The sequence below is a fragment of the Coregonus clupeaformis genome, unplaced genomic scaffold, assembly GCF_020615455.1.
Source record: "Coregonus clupeaformis isolate EN_2021a unplaced genomic scaffold, ASM2061545v1 scaf1839, whole genome shotgun sequence".
NCBI classification, from domain to species: Eukaryota; Metazoa; Chordata; class Actinopteri; order Salmoniformes; family Salmonidae; genus Coregonus; species Coregonus clupeaformis.
Genome location: NW_025535293.1, coordinates 73,836 through 90,672, shown reverse-complemented (window position 1 = coordinate 90,672; position 16,837 = coordinate 73,836). Strand labels below are relative to the sequence as shown.

General features: G+C 42.3%; 1 pseudogene; it reads left to right on the top strand.

Moving 5' to 3' along the window:
• Window positions 1–4,366: 4,366 nt before the first annotated feature.
• Window positions 4,367–14,161, top strand: LOC123487867 (annotated as a pseudogene).
• The last annotated feature ends 2,676 nt before the right edge of the window (window positions 14,162–16,837 follow it).

Sequence of the window (16,837 nt, the reverse complement as noted above, 5' to 3'; positions counted from 1 at the left end):
TTTAACAACAACTACAATTGCACCCACTTCAATTGCAGAGGTAACTACACCTACCACTGGTGGAACAACCACAATTGGAAGAAACCACAAACTGAGACAATTCCATCTACATCCACAAACCCACCTAAAGTAGTCACCACTGTGCCCAACAACCACTTCCACCACTGTAATTGTTGAAACCTCTACCTCAACATCACAACCCACAACAACACATGAAGAAACAACAGGGCCAATAGTCATAACTTCCAAACCCACTACTTTAACAACAACTACAATTGCACCCACTTCAACTGCAGAGGTAACTACACCTACCACTGGTGGAACAACCACAATTGGAAGAAACAACAACTGAGACAATTCCATCTACATCCACAAAGCCACCTAAAGTAGTCACCACCGCCCCAACAACCACTTCCACCACTGTAATTGTTGAAAAACCTCTACCTCAACATCACAGCCCACAACAACAGGTGAAGAAACAACAGGGCCAGTTGTCATAACTTCCAAACCCACTACTTTAACAACAACTACAATTGCACCCACTTCAACTGCAGAGGTAACTACACCTACCACAGGTGGAACTACAACAATTGAAGAAACCACAATTGAGACAATTCCATCTACATCAACAAAGCCACCTAAAGTAGTCACCACCGGCCCAACAACCACTTTCACCACTGTAATTGTTGAAACCTCTACCTCAACATCACAGCCCACAACAACAAATGAAGAAACAACAGGGCCAGTTGTCATAACTTCCAAACCCACTACTTTAACAACAACTACAATTGCACCCACTTCAACTGCAGAGGTAACTACACCTACCACTGGTGGAACAACCACAATTGAAGAAACCACAACTGAGACAATTCCATCTACATCAACAAAGCCACCTAAAGTAGTCACCACCGGCCCAACAACCACTTCCACCACTGTAATTGTTGAAACCTCTACCTCAACATCACAGCCCACAACAACACATGAAGAAACAACAGGGCCAATAGTCATAACTTCCAAACCCACTACTTTAACAACAACTACAATTGCACCCACAACAACTGGAGAGGTAACTACACCTACCACTGGTGGAACAACAACCATTGAAGAAACCACAACTGAGACAATTCCATCTACATCCACAAAGCCACCTAAAGTAGTCACCACCGCCCAACAACCACTTCCACCACTGTAATTGTTGAAACCTCTACCTCAACATCACAGCCCACAACAACAGGTGAAGAAACAACAGGGCCAGTTGTCATAACTTCCAAACCCACTACTTTAACAACAACTACAATTGCACCCACTTCAACTGCAGAGGTAACTACACCTACCACAGGTGGAACTACAACAATTGAAGAAACCACAATTGAAACAATTCCATCTACATCAACAAAGCCACCTAAAGTAGTCACCACCGCCCCAACAACCACTTTCACCACTGTAATTGTTGAATCCTCTACCTCAACATCACAGCCCACAACAACAAATGAAGAAACAACAGGCCAGTTGTCATAACTTCCAAACCCACTACTTTAACAACAACTACAATTGCACCCACTTCAACTGCAGAGGTAACTACACCTACCACAGGTGGAACTACAACAATTGAAGAAACCACAACTGAGACAATTCCATCTACATCCACAAAGCCACCTAAAGTAGTCACCACCGGCCCAACAACCACTTCCACCACTGTAATTGTTGAAACCTCTACCTCAACATCACAGCCCCACAACAACATATGAAGAAACAACAGGGCCAGTTGTCATAACTTCCAAACCCACTACATTAACAACAACTACAATTGCACCCACAACAACTGCAGAGGTAACTACACCTACCACTGGTGGAACAACCACAATTGAAGAAACCACAACTGAGACTATTCCATCTACATCCACAAAGCCACCTAAAGTAGTCACCACCGCCCCCAACAACCACTTCCACCACTGTAATTGTTGGAAACCTCTACCTCAACATCACAGCCCACAACAACAGGTGAAGAAACAACAGGGCCAGTTGTCATAACTTCCAAACCCACTACTTTAACAACAACTACAATTGCACCCACAACAACTGCAGAGGTAACTACACCTACCACAGGTGGAACTACAACAATTGAAGAAACCACAACTGAGACAATTCCATCTACATCCACAAAGCCACCTAAAGTAGTCACCACCGCCCAACAACCACTTCCACCACTGTAATTGTTGAAACCTCTACCTCAACATCACAACCCACAACAACAGGTGAAGAAACAACAGGGCCAGTTGTCATAACTTCCAAACCCACTACTTTAACAACAACTACAATTGCACCCACAAACACTGCAGAGGTAACTCGCACACCTACCACTGGTGGAACAACCCACCATTGAAGAAACCACAACTGAGACAATTCCATCTTACATCCACAAACCCACCTAAAGTAGTCACCACTGGCCCAACAACCACTTCCACCACTGTAATTGTTGAAACCTCTACCTTAACATCACAACCCACAACAACACATGAAGAAACAACAGGGCCAATAGTCATAACTTCCAAACCCACTACTTTAACAACAACTACAATTGCACCCCACTTCAACTGCAGAGGTAACTACACCTACCACAGGTGGAACTACAACAATTGAAGAAACCACAACTGAGACAATTCCATCTACATCCACAAAGCCACCTAAAGTAGTCACCACCGCCCAACAACCACTTCCACCACTGTAATTGTTGAAACCTCTACATCAACATCACAACCCACAACAACAGGTGAAGAAACAACAGGGCCAGTTGTCATAACTTCCAAACCCACTACTTTAACAAAAACTACAATTGCACCCACTTCAACTGCAGAGGTAACTACACCTACCACTGGTGGAACAACCACAATTGGAAGAAACCACAACTGAGACAATTCCATCTACATCCACAAAGCCACCTAAAGTAGTCACCACCGCCCAACAACCACTTCCACCACTGTAATTGTTGAAACCTCTACCTCAACATCACAGTCCACAACAACACGTGAAGAAACAACAGGGCCAGTTGTCATAACATCCAAACCCACTACATTAACAACAACTACAATGGCACCCACAACAACTGCAGAGGTAACTACACCTACCACTGGTGGAACAACCACAATTGAAGAAACCACAACTGAGACAATTCCATCTACATCCACAAAGCCACCTAAAGTAGTCACCACCGCCCAACAACCACTTCCACCACTGTAATTGTTGAAACCTCTACCTCAACATCACAACCCACAACAACACATGAAGAAACAACAGGGCCAGTTGTCATAACTTCCAAACCCACTACTTTAACAACAACTACAATTGCACCCACTTCAACTGCAGAGGTAACTACACCTACCACAGGTGGAACTACAACAATTGAAGAAACCACAATTGAGACAATTCCATCTACATCAACAAAGCCACCTAAAGTAGTCACCACCCGACCCAACAACCACTTTCACCACTGTAATTGTTGAATCCTCTACCTCAACATCACAGCCCACAACAACAAATGAAGAAACAACAGGGCCAATAGTCATAACTTCCAAACCCACTACTTTAACAACAACTACAATTGCACCCACTTCAACTGCAGAGGTAACTACACCTACCACAGGTGGAACTACAACAATTAAAGAAAACCACAACTGAGACAATTCCATCTACATCCACAAAGCCACCTAAAGTAGTCACCACCGGCCCAACAACCACTTCCACCACTGTAATTGCTGGAAACCTCTACATCAACATCACAACCCACAACAACAGGTGAAGAAACAACAGGGCCAGTTGTCATAACTTCCAAAACCCACTACTTTAACAACAACTACAATTGCACCCACTTCAACTGCAGAGGTAACTACACCTACCACTGGTGGAACAACGACAATTGAAGAAACCACAACTGAGACAATTCCATCTACATCCACAAAGCCACCTAAAGTAGTCACCACCGGCCCAACAACCACTTCCACCACTGTAATTGTTGAAACCTCTACCGTAACATCACAACCCACAACAACACATGAAGAAACAACAGGGCCAATAGTCATGACTTCCAAACCCACTACTTTAACAACAACTACAATTGCACCCACTTCAACTGCAGAGGTAACTACACCTACCACAGGTGGAACTACAACAATTGGAAGAAACCACAACTGAGACAATTCCATCTACATCCACAAAGCCACCTAAAGTAGTCACCACCGGCCCAACAACCACTTCCCACCACTGTAATTGTTGAAACCTCTACATCAACATCACAACCCACAACAACAGGTGAAGAAACAACAGGCCAGTTGTCATAACTTCCAAACCCACTACTTTAACAACATCTACAATGGCACCCACAACAACTGCAGAGGTAACTACACCTACCACTGGTGGAACAACCACAATTGAAGAAACCACAACTGAGACAATTCCATCTACATCCACAAAGCCACCTAAAGTAGTCACCACCGGCCCAACAACCACTTCCACCACTGTAATTGTTGAAACCTCTACCTCAACATCACAACCCACAACAACACATGAAGAAACAACAGGGCCAATAGTCATAACTTCCAAACCCACTACTTTAACAACAACTACAATTGCAACCCACTTCAACTGCAGAGGTAACTACACCTACCACAGGTGGAACTACAACAATTGAAGAAACCACAACTGAGACAATTCCATCTACATCCACAAAGCCACCTAAAGTAGTCACCACCGCCCAACAACCATTTCCACCACTGTAATTGTTGAAACCCTCTACATCAACATCACAACCCACAACAACAGGTGAAGAAACAACAGGGCCAGTTGTCATTACTTCCAAAACCCACTACTTTAACAACAACTACAATTGCACCCACTTCAACTGCAGAGGTAACTACACCTACCACTGGTGGAACAACGACAATTGAAGAAACCACAACTGAGACAATTCCATCTACATCCACAAAGCCACCTAAAGTAGTCACCACCGCCCAACAACCACTTCCACCACTGTAATTGTTGAAACCTCTACCTTAACATCACAACCCACAACAACACATGAAGAAACAACAGGGCCAATAGTCATAACTTCCAAACCCACTACTTTAACAACAACTACAATTGCACCCACTTCAACTGCAGAGGTAACTACACCTACCACAGGTGGAACTACAACAATTGAAGAAACCACAACTGAGACAATTCCATCTACATCCACAAAGCCACCTAAAGTAGTCACCACCGCCCAACAACCACTTCCACCACTGTAATTGTTGAAACCTCTACATCAACATCACAACCCACAACAACAGGTGAAGAAACAACAGGGCCAGTTGTCACAACTTCCAAACCCACTACTTTAACAACAACTACAATTGCACCCACTTCAACTGTGAGGGTAACTACACCTACCACTGGTGGAACAACCACAATTGAAGAAACCACAACTGAGACAATTCCATCTACATCCACAAAGCCACCTAAAGTAGTCACCACCGCCCAATCAACCACTTCCACCACTGTAGTTGTTGAAACCTCTACCTCAACATCACAGCCCACAACAACACGTGAAGAAACAACAGGGCCAGTTGTCATAACATCCAAACCCACTACATTAACAACAACTACAATGGCACCCACAACAACTGCAGAGGTAACTACACCTACCACTGGTGGAACAACCACCATTGAAGAAACCACAACTGAGACAATTCCATCTACATCCACAAAGCCACCTAAAGTAGTCACCACCGCCCAACAACCACTTCCACCACTGTAATTGTTGGAAACCTCTACCTCAACATCACAGCCCACAACAACAGGTGAAGAAACAACAGGGCCAGTTGTCATAACGTCCAAACCCATTACTTTAACAACAACTACAATTGCACCCACTTCAACTGCAGAAGTAACTACACCTACCACAGGTGGAACTACAACAATTGAAGAAACCACAACTGAGACAATTCCATCTACATCCACAAAGCCACCTAAAGTAGTCACCACCGCCCCAACAACCACTTCCACCACTGTAATTGTTGAAACCTCTACCTCAACATCACAGCCCACTACATCAGGTGAAGAAACAACAGGGCCAGTTGTCAAAACTTCCAAACCCACTACTTTAACAACAACTACAATTTCACCCACAACAACTGCAGAGGTAACTACACCTACCACAGGTGGAACTACAACAATTGAAGAAACCACAACTGAGACAATTCCATCTACATCCACAAACCCACCTAAAGTAGTCACCACTGGCCCAACAACCACTTCCACCACTGTAATTGTTGAAACCTCTACCTCAACATCACAACCCACAACAACACATGAAGAAACAACAGGGCCAATAGTCATAACTTCCAAACCCACTACTTTAACAACAACTACAATTGGCACCCACTTCAACTGCAGAGGTAACTACACCTACCACAGGTGGAACTACAACAATTGAAGAAACCACAACTGAGACAATTCCTTCTACATCCACAAAGCCACCTAAAGTAGTCACCACCGGCCCAACAACCACTTCCACCACTGTAATTGTTGAAACCTCTACCTCAACATCACAACCCACAACAACACATGAAGAAACAACAGGGCCAATAGTCATAACTTCCAAACCCACTACTTTAACAACAACTACAATTGCACCCACTTCAACTGCAGAGGTAACTCACACCTACCACAGGTGGAACTACAACAATTGAAGAAACCACAACTGAGACAATTCCTTCTACATCCACAAAGCCACCTAAAGTAGTCACCACCGCCCCAACAACCACTTCCACCACTGTAATTGTTGGAAACCTCTACCTCAACATCACAACCCACAACCACACATGAAGAAACAACAGGGCCAATAGTCATAACTTCCAAACCCACTACTTTAACAACAACTACAATTGCACCCACTTCAACTGCAGAGGTAACTACACCTACCACAGGTGGAACTACAACAATTGAAGAAACCACAACTGAGACAATTCCTTCTACATCCACAAAAAGCCACCTAAAGTAGTCACCACCGCCCCAACAACCACTTCCACCACTGTAATTGTTGAAACCTCTACAACAACATCACAACCCACAACAACAGGTGAAGAAACAACAGGGCCAGTTGTCATTACTTCCCAAAACCCACTACTTTAACAACAACTACAATTGCACCCACAACAACTGCAGAGGTAACTACACCTACCACAGGTGGAACTACAACAATTGAAGAAACCACAACTGAGACAATTCCATCTACATCCACAAAGCCACCTAAAGTAGTCACCACCGGCCCAACAACCACTTCCACCACTGTAATTGTTGAAACATCTACCTCAACATCACAGACCACAACAACAGGTGAAGAAACAACAGGGCCAGTTGTCATAACTTCCAAACCCACTACTTTAACAACAACTCACAATTACACCCACTTCAACTGCAGAGGTAACTACACCCACCACTGGTGGAACAACCACCATTGAAGAAACCACAACTGAGACAATTCCATCTACATCCACAAAGCCACCTAAAGTAGTCACCACTGGCCCAACAACCACTTCCACCACTGTAATTGTTGAAACCTCTACCTCAACACCACAACCCACAACAACACACATGAAGAAACAACAAGGCCAATAGACATAACTTCCAAACCCACTACTTTAACAACAACTACAATTGCACCCACTTCAACTGCAGAGGTAACTACACCTACCACTGGTGGAACAACCACAATTGAAGAAACCACAACTGAGACAATTCCATCTACATCCACAAAGCCACCTAAAGTAGTCACCACCGGCCCAACAACCACTTCCACCACCGTAATTGTTGAAACCTCTACCTCAACATCACAGCCCACAACAACAGGTGAAGAAACAACAGGGCCAGTTGTCATAACATCCAAACCCACTACTGCAACAACAACTACAATTGCACCCACAACAACTGCAGAGGTAACTACACCTACCACAGGTGGAACTTCAACAATTGAAGAAACCACAACTGAGACAATTCCATCTACATCCACAAAGCCACCTAAAGTAGTCACCACCGGCCCAACAACCACTTCCCACCACTGTAATTGTTGAAACCTCTACATCAACATCACAGCCCACAACAACAGGTGAAGAAACAACAGGGCCAGTTGTCATAACATCAAAACCCACTACATTAACAACAACTACAATGTGCACCCACTTCAACTGCAGAAGTAACTACACCTACCACTGGTGGAACAACCACCATTGAAGAAACCACAACTGAGACTATTTCATCTATCTTCCACAAGGCCACCTAAAGTAGTCACCACTGGCTCAATTACATCTTCTACAACAGCTATCATTGTGACTTCAACTTCAACATCACTGACTTCAACTTCAACATCACAGCCTTCAACAACAAGTACAGGAACAACAGAGCCAGTTGTCATCACAGGCATATTAGAAACAACAACAAATCCTTCAACTTCACCACAAGTGATTATTACACCTACATCAACAGTAGTCACCACCAGCCAGTGCATTTGCAATGTTAATGGGACACAGTATCTACCAGGTAATATGTTATAAACGTTATGCAGACAATCAAAATAAGTGACATTTCACTAATCTTTTAATGAACTTTCATTTGCAACTGAAATGTTCTAACGCTAGCCTTTCTCAACAATCAGGGAACGTAGTGTATAATGTGACCGATGCTTCAGGGTGGTGCTTCACCGCTTACTGCAAAGCAACGTGTCAAGTTGAAGTGGAATCAAATCCTTGTCCTTCCTCTACACCACCCACTTTATCACCCACAACGTCAGAAGAGACCACTACCCCACCACCAACAACTCAATCCTCTCCAGACTGCACTAGCGTTCAGCCACCAAGAAAGGTCATTTTTGCCTACAAATCTTAGATTTTGTTTGTATAAATAAAATGGGTGAATGGTTATATGTGTCTTTGTGGTGTAATGCTTGTATGTTTCCACTCCTCCGTGCACGTTGAGTAATTGTTTCCCCTTATCAAATCAATGGCAGAATGGAGAATCTTGGCAGCTGAATAGCTGTACCACAGCAATTTGCCAGGACGGCATTGTTGTCCAGCTACCAGTAAATGCAAGCCAGTGGAGCCACTACAGTGTGAGAATGGCCGTCCACCTGTCAAGGTTTATGATTCAGCTGGATGCTGCTTTACATATGAATGTGAATGTAAGTGACAACATACAATCTAAAACCCCAACTTTTGAGTTTTCAATGTCCTCTGTCAATAGCTTAGATTATTATCAACTCATATTTTATCATGTTGCAGGTGTATGCAGTGGATGGGGTGGATCTCACTACATGACATTTGATGGAGTATATTACAATTTCAGGAGAACTGCTCATACACCTTAATGAAAGAAATCAACTTAAAATACAACCTTACCATTATTGTTGATAACCACTACTGTGGAAATGCTGACAGTGGATTCTGTCCTCAGTCCCTTCTCATTCATTACAAATCCTATGAAGTGATTCTTACCCAGCAGAGATCTGGTGAAACAACAGAAAATGTGGTAACTATTTTAAAATATAATTCTCATTGCTTGTATTATTTAATATCCATAATTGTTTTATGTATGCTACTGCGTTATCATGCTTTATTGAAATCCCATGACTTTAAATTAAAACCAATAATGGTGTCAACATTGTCAACCATCTAAATGTGTATTCATTTCTACACAAATGCAGGTATATGTCAACAGTAAACGAATCTACCCAGCTTACAGAATGGGTGACATTGCTCTAACAAGTACAGGTGTGGAGGTCGTGCTGAGATCCCTGATCTTAAGGTTCAGGTGTCTTACAAGCGGTCATCATTTAGCATCAACCTTCCTACTCCCTCTTCCAAAGCAGCACAGAGGGCCAGTGTGTGTGAGTATTATTAAAGAGGGTCAATATACATTTCACAGTTTCAAACCTTCAGTAGATGCTCTATCTAGACCACCCTATAGAAATTGCATAAAACAAGGAATCTATGACCTGGCCTTGCTAACTAGGGGTTTACCCTACTTAATGTCCGTATTTTTCAAGGTACCTGTGATAATTCCCAGAAGAATGACTGCCAGTCACCTAATGGTCAGATACAGAGTTGCTCAGTCGCAGCTAGCCAGTGGCTGGTTCCAAACCAGGACTGTCCAACTCCTCCAACAGCACCACCCTCTACCACCCCGGCAACCCCAAGCACGTCCCCTACCCCTGCAAGACAGCCATTTGTGAAATCATGAACAGCATGTAAGGAACATATCAAACTAATTTTGAAAAAGGGAACAAGCATACAATAGGAATGCCTAAATGATAATTCACTTCCTAATGTGTTTTATCAATTGTAATGTACATTATCTGTACTGTTAATTTGCTTGTATTTGCACTGTTTTTATCATAATACAGGTACCGTTCCATTGGCATTTCTAGTTAAAGGTTGCACTCCATGCATTTCTTTAAATCACTCTCTATGTTATTTTCTGTCAAAGGGTCTTTGAGGCATGCCATAAAGCGGTTTCTCCTGACGCCTTTGTTCAGGCCTGTAGATCAGATGTCTGCAACAATGCTAATTCCTAGATGCTCTAGTCTGGAGGCATATGCATCTGAATGTGCAAATAAAGGGATCTGCATTGACTGGAGGAAGTCCACCGATGGAGAATGTGGTGAGCTATGAATCCAAGCATAGATGTCATGCCACAAATTCATTGACTAATGTGTAACATTAGCAGATGTCATAAGCAGCTACTTTAAAAAAGATGTTTTGCTGGTGTTTAGCATAACTGTGACCTATTTTTTGTCCTGCAGACCATACATGCCCAGACACTAAGGTGTACATGCCATGTGGTCCAGCAGTTGAACCAACATGTAATACCAGGTAATCTTTATTCTGATTGGATGTAATATGAATTTCCTTCATATGAGCCTTCTTTTAAATAAATGATCTCCTGCATAATCCAAAACCTCTTTGTATGCAGATATAATGAGAAGTATTTGAACAATCAAACCCAAATGACCAATAAGACGAAGGAGGGTTGCTTCTGTCCATCTGGAACCGTCTTGTTCAGCACCTACTCTGATACTTGTGTGGTCTCCTGTGGTAAGAATGGGTTATGGGATATTTTGCAGGTAACTATCAATATCGCGAATTAGACCTTGCTGTGCTTTGAAACCTTGAATTAATCATGAATCATGGTTTTACTGAGTTTATTTGTAATGGAACGGTTAACAAAATGTGTTGATGTGGAGGTGTGAAGAACAAGACCCCAACTATGTGAGACAAACATTTTAAACACACCCTGTATTCATTCTTCAGGCTGCACTGGACCCGATGGCAACCCCAAAATGGTAAGAATTTCCTCCATCTAAATATTCTCCAGATATTCATTCTCACATAGACATATCATGAGACAGCGTATCACGTGAGTCAAGGGAACTCACATAGAATGGATACTTTTCATTGGCACAGTATAGGTCTTGGCCTCTTTATTCCTTCCAATGAACAGACCAGAATACAACTTTTAATATCTGAATAACCACCTCCAACCCATTTCTTCTCACCTAGAGAAGAAGTATTTTCTTTTCATGTGTTGACCTGACATGACCCTGTTTTTCCCCTTAAGCCTGGTGATACATGGGAGAGTGTTTGCTCAAGCAGTGCACCTGTGACAAGGACTCTATGGTTGTCCAGTGCCAGCCTATCACTTGCCCCACACCAGCCATACCCATCTGCAATGAAACTGGATACAGACTGGTGAACAAGACAGAAGGCTGCTGCCAGAAATATACATGTGGTGAGTGATGGAACAGTGACCCTTCAGTGAATCATTAGAAAGCCAACTCTTACTCATACAGTACTAGACCAATATTATCTGAAGTGTTCTGTAGGGTCATAGGGGGTTATTTGACCTCTATCAGCTTGTCTTTTAATCACTTCTCATTGGTTACCTCTATAACAGAGTGCGATGCACTGCTTTTGCCCCAAAAATCATGATGGACTGCCAGCCGGGGTGGGAGGCAATTATAAGCACGTCCATCTCAAGCTGCTGTCCAGAGTATACCTGTGGTAAGTCCCCTTGATTTGCTTCATCAGTGGTTTAGTTAGTTCATTGACTTTGTAATTCCCAGGTATCACTAGTTTGAATTACATTTGTGTTAACTATGACATGAATCACTGGTATCACTGACTGATTTCTTCTCAATGTGTGTCTGTTCAGTTCCTAAGGGTGTATGTGTCTACAATAACATTGAGTACCAGGTAAGAATAAATCATTTCAAAGAAATTAAATTCAACAAGCTTCTGAAAGATACACACACAAATAGCTTGAGATAAGCTGAATTGTGTTTGCTGCCCTCATAATTGGTTACATTCTACTATAGAACTGCTCCCTTTGCACTCTGACCCTCCTCTATTCAAACAGTCTGTTATAGTGGATGATAACTTTTGTCTCTCTCTTTCACTCCAGCCTGGTGCTCAAGTTCCTAAAGGAACATGTGAGAATTGTATCTGCAGCTCGACCATGGATCCTAGCACCAAGCTCAACAACATTGTGTGCACAAATATCTCCTGCGACACTACATGTTCACAGGTAGTCATGTCTCTCTTAACAAAGATGATAAATGCATTTACATATTTATAGAGAGAAACTTGCAGTAGCCTACTCTGGAGACTACCGCATGCTTATAAAATAAGTGAACAATGATTCAATGATGGCTCTCCATCCTTGTCTTAGGGCTTCCAGTATCAGGCCATACCTGGTCAGTGTTGTTGGGAAGTGTGTACAGACAAGCTGTGTGGTTAATATGCCAGATAACACCAAACACACTATTCAGGTGAGTATATCAAGAGTGTGTATGAGGATGCATAATCTGTCTGCATGATCTGAAACTCCATCATAATTCTTCATAATCTCTTCCTTGTGCGACAGGTGAACCAAACATGGTCACCACCTGGTGACAAATGTGTGAAGTACACATGTGAGAAAACTGATGGCCAATATATACCAAGGGAGGTGAAGACTGTGTGCCCTGCATTCAGGCCAGAGAACTGTGTCCCAGTGAGTTTATGTCCTATCTCACCTCCATCGTGGGGACAATCAATTTACACTGCAGTTACACTGTTTTCCATTCTCACTCAGAATGTTACTATCATTCCTAGCACTCTAGGGTCATAGCGATAGATGTTTCAGTAACATTTAGAATGGAAGGGAGCTCACATAATTTATACAAACTGCCACTTATAAATCATCTCTCTATTTTTCACCCCAGGGCACAGAAAAGACAGATGCAAATGGATGCTGCAAGACCTGTAAGTAACACGTCCAGCCAAAGCATTCCTAATAACCACCTATCTACTGGTTAATAACTTTGCTATACATTTACATTTACATAATTTATCAGAGCGCTCTTATCCAGAGCTGACTTACAAATTGGTTCACCTTATAGCCAGCTATGTCACCTAAACAATAAAATAAGACCAACAGGAAACATTGTGCCTACATGCTGGCCAAAAATGTATATGTTGTCTGTTTCTGCTTAAGCTATGTCATAATGTATCAAACAACAACTCTTGATGCATCTTTCCTGACCAGGCACAGAACGCAGCAATGTCTGTGAGATGAAGTACACCACCACTATGCATCGTCATCAGTGGCTGTGCACCGCTGAGCCTGTGGAGATCCAATTCTTGCTCAGGAAACTGTGGAACCTCTTCCATGTGTACTACAGATGCTAAATGCAGCACTAGTCAATGTCAAGCAGGCCCCAGTCAGTGATCACTTATTCACACATATATTGTGCCCCTTTATGAACTAGAAGCTTATTTGACTTATTTACTGCTCCTGTGCTCATCTTGTCAAGACAACCCAGGAAATTCAAGCCCTCTTTTCAACTTGTCTTGTGTTTATGTGGATGTGCAGGTACTCAGCAGAGGCCAACACCATGATGCACTACTGCTCCTGCTGCCAAGAGGCGACCACTGGCCAGAAAGAGGTGGAGCTGATCTGCCCTGATGGGTCAAAGGTCAAGCACTCCTACATCCACGTTGAGTCGTGCGGATGTCACGTCACAGACTGTGATGCAGGCACGACCGCCGCCCCTGGGATGACCAGACAGCGCAGGAGAAGGCGCTAAACGTCTGGGGAGACAACATGCACACTGATATCAGAATTATCCTCATGACATCAATGTTTTAGTCCAAATTAGTTTTCTTGTTAACTTTTATTTAAATGTTCATGCCAGTGTATTTCTACAATCGGCAGCACTTAGTATTATGTTCTTATACCTTCATTGTAGAATGAATGTATTTTCTATGATAAATGTAGTGGAGAATCTTTTCTCATTTGTAGTGATTAATAAACAACAGCAACATCATGCGCTTCTGCATGTTCCTTTGCTTTTGATTCTCACATTCCTTCAAGCTATTCACAGTGATCACTATAACAGTAACATTATGCTACTTGGAGGTTTAACTTCCAAAATAATGGAAAGTGTCTTAATATGGCGTTGGGCCACCACGAGCCACCAGAAGAGCTTGAATGCACCTTGGCATAGATTCTCAAAGTGTCTGAAACACTACTGGAGGATGCGACAACATTCTTCCAAGTGAAATTCCATCATTTGGTGTTTTGTTGATGGTGGTGGGAAAATGCTGTCTCAGGCGCTGCTCCAGAATCTCCATAAGTGTTCAATTGGGTTGATATCTGGTGACTGAGATGGACATGGCATATGGTTTACATAATTTTTATGCTCATCAAACCATTCAGGGAACACTTGTGCCTTGTGGATGGGGGCATTGTCATCCACTCCCATCAGGATAGAAATGATTCACCATAAGTTGAAGGTGATCACTCAGAATGGTTGTGTATTTACTGGTGCTTATCTTACCTTCATTGGTATTCAAAGTTGGGGTTATGATGGAACTGCAGTGGTCGCAAATATGTAATACAAATAAAATAAAATAGGTTCAGTTGTTGTATGGGACAATATACAAACGTTTTCGAGAAAGACAATTTTAAAGATACCATTTTGAATACATTTATTTATTGGTTTCGTTTATTTTTTGATGAGAGATGAAAATGCAATGCATTAAAGGTTATTTTGTTGATGTCAAAATCTGGCTGAAACAATTGGGGGTCCCCGCTGAAAAAGTTTGAATACCAGTGCTCTCGGGGTTGAGTGGACCTAAGCCATGGCAGGAAAATGCACCACACACCATAACAGAGCCACCATTACATTACATTACATTACATTACATTTTAGTCATTTAGCAGACGCTCTTATCAAGAAGCGACTTACAGTTAGTGAATACCTATTTATATATATATATTTTTTTTTTGTGTTATTCTGGCCCCATGGGAATCAAACCCACAACCCCTGGCGTTGCAAAACGCCATGTCCTCTATCAACTGAGCTACATCCCTGCCGGCCATTCCCTCCCCTACCCTGGACGAGACGCTGGACCAATTGTGCGCCCCATGAGTCTCCCGGTGCGCGCGGCTGCGACAGAGCCTGGATTCGAACCAGGATCTAGTGGCACAGTTAGAACTGCGATGCAGGGCCTTAGACCACTGCGCCACTCAGGGTATGCCCCACCAGAACTCTCATTTACGCAAGGTTTCTATTATTTTGGCAGTTACCTGTAGCTATCTACCAGTGGGCTTTTGAAAATATATTGACGCAACAAAACATGCCAAGCAGTAAGCCACGTTAGTAAAGGTATAATAAAATATGTAGCTAGAATAGGGTAGTGACGTTCTTGTAGTCATTGACAACATGGTGGGGTTTAAAGGGGCAATCTGCTGTTCAGACAAAGCTGAGGGATAGGGCTGGAGAAATGTAACCACTCTCAAATTCATATACAGAGCTATAGATGTAAGAACCGACCATCCATGAGATCATAATTATAGTTTAAGGGCCAGATTCAATCCGATCGCGCTTTTGTCCACTATATGCATATTTTAAAGGCAATATTCCAGCGATCGCAGAGACCACATTAACGGTAAACACAGCATTTGTTGGCTCAATCGAAAATTACCGCTGTAACACAGATCTTCCACAGTCCGGATTGAATCTAGGCCTTAATCATGTTGAGTCTATACAGTGTTTGTTTACAATTATATTGTTTACAAACAAAGAAGTAAAACCCACTTATATTTTGGGGTCTGATGGGGTACGACAGTTGAACTAAACTCATGAGGTATTTCTAAGTTATAGTAAATAAATAAATAAATAATTTGGTATATATCAATATATCAATTTCAAAGTCTAAAAATGGCACGGCAAACAAACCAGTAGGATGAGATACACACTACAAGACCAACCAAATGTAGACTAAATCTTTATTTCCATAATGTAATAATTCATGAGTAAAGGAAACAAGAGCAAATGTCAAATTGCAAACATAATTTGATGCCAAAAAAGTTTTGTACATTCAAACCAGATAACCCATTAAACTGCTTTAGCACATAGCCTTGCCATTCCATTGCAACAGAATCAGAACAACCTTCCCAACTTCGGTAGAGCGCCTCGAACATCCTTGTGCACATTGATCTCAAAGGACTGTAAGTGAAATAAATGTTATGCTCTCTTTCGCTTAGGAAAGGTACATTTATTATGAACTAACAAATATAAGTAGAATGGCTAAACGTTGGAAGTGTTAGGAGTTATACAGACGTCTGGCTAAACATGACACAATCATGTTCAAAATATGTCTATGCGAATGGGACAAGTATGGGGGAAAACAGAGAAGAAAACCTAACATATAAAATGAAAGTGCTTGCTATGTCTTGGCAAAAGTGGAAGGTAGACAGGAATTTA